Source organism: Cydia pomonella, chromosome 19 (assembly GCF_033807575.1).
Source record: "Cydia pomonella isolate Wapato2018A chromosome 19, ilCydPomo1, whole genome shotgun sequence".
NCBI classification, from domain to species: domain Eukaryota; kingdom Metazoa; phylum Arthropoda; class Insecta; order Lepidoptera; family Tortricidae; genus Cydia; species Cydia pomonella.
The window spans coordinates 14,414,433-14,415,787 of NC_084721.1; positions in this window are offsets into that span (position 1 = coordinate 14,414,433).

Sequence of the window (1,355 nt, forward strand, 5' to 3'; positions counted from 1 at the left end):
ACGTTCAGTAATACGAGTAATAAATAAGCAAATATGTCACTATATCAAGCCAAACTGTGGTACCGAGCAGTTGCTAAAGGACATCGATGTAAAAACGGAGTCCTTGACAAAAAATGATTATTGCATCATACTTATTGGTGAGGAGGACTTTAAATCATCTAAAAACTATCATAATTTAGTCATTTTTATTAGAGAAAAAATAATGGACCTACAAAATACTAATTTCATAGTTTGCTTACCGACTTATAAGTGTCACGTTACAAGTCAACTATATAACTGGAGAATCGAACTTTTCAATCATCTTCTCTACCTTGATATCTGCACACACGGCTATGCTTATCTTGTTGATTCAAATAAACGTCTCACGTATGAGTATGATATGTTTAAAAAGTCTACGGGAGAAATCAATAATCATGGCATGAAAAACATTTTCGAGCGTATTAACGAAGTAATGTGTGAGATTGAAACTGATAAATCGTATAATGACGAAAGTCTAGTTGAAGATGACAAAGACACGAATGAATCCATGACAACAGATAGTACGCAAAAGTTTTTTCGTGAATAACAATACAAATATTTTACATCAGAATATTGCTGGCCTTATAAATAAGTCGGACATGCTTACAATTCGATTGAGCGAACTAGAAACAGCTCAAGTGAATATCGACATTATATGCATAACGGAGCACTTCATAATGACCGGCCACGAAGAGTTATTGTCGATACCAAATTACCAATTAGCAACATGTTTCTCGCGAAAAAATAAACGTGGAGGGACTTGCATTCTGGTGCAACTAGGACATAACTTCAAGGAACTACCTGATATCGCAAAAAATTCAATCTCAGGAATTTTTGAGTGTTGTGCCATTGAACTGACAGACCAAAAATCTATTATTATGTGTGTGTATAGAACTCCAAGCTTTAGCAATCTAAGTATTAAACTTCACAGGTAAGTTCGTTTGATTATTAAATTTTACGAAAAACTTGACATTATTCTTAAAAAACTATGCAATAATAGCCATAAAAAAATAATTATTTGTGGAGATTTTAATATTGACATTATGAAGAAAAATTACATATCATTACAATTTGAATATTTTCTTCTAGGATTTAATTTAGAGTTAGAAATAAGACAACCAACAAGACTTTCCAGTAATTCATGTATAGATCATGTCGCGCATAACTTGAAACAAGGTCAAAGTAGTGTTATGACTTTGGTTTGTCGGATCACACTGCGCAAGTTCTTAAATGCCCAGGAAATATGAAAACCAACATTAAGACTTGGCGTGTTGAAAAGCGAATTTACTCTCGTGAAAATTTAAAACTGTTTAAAAAATATCTGAAGTGTCTGTCTT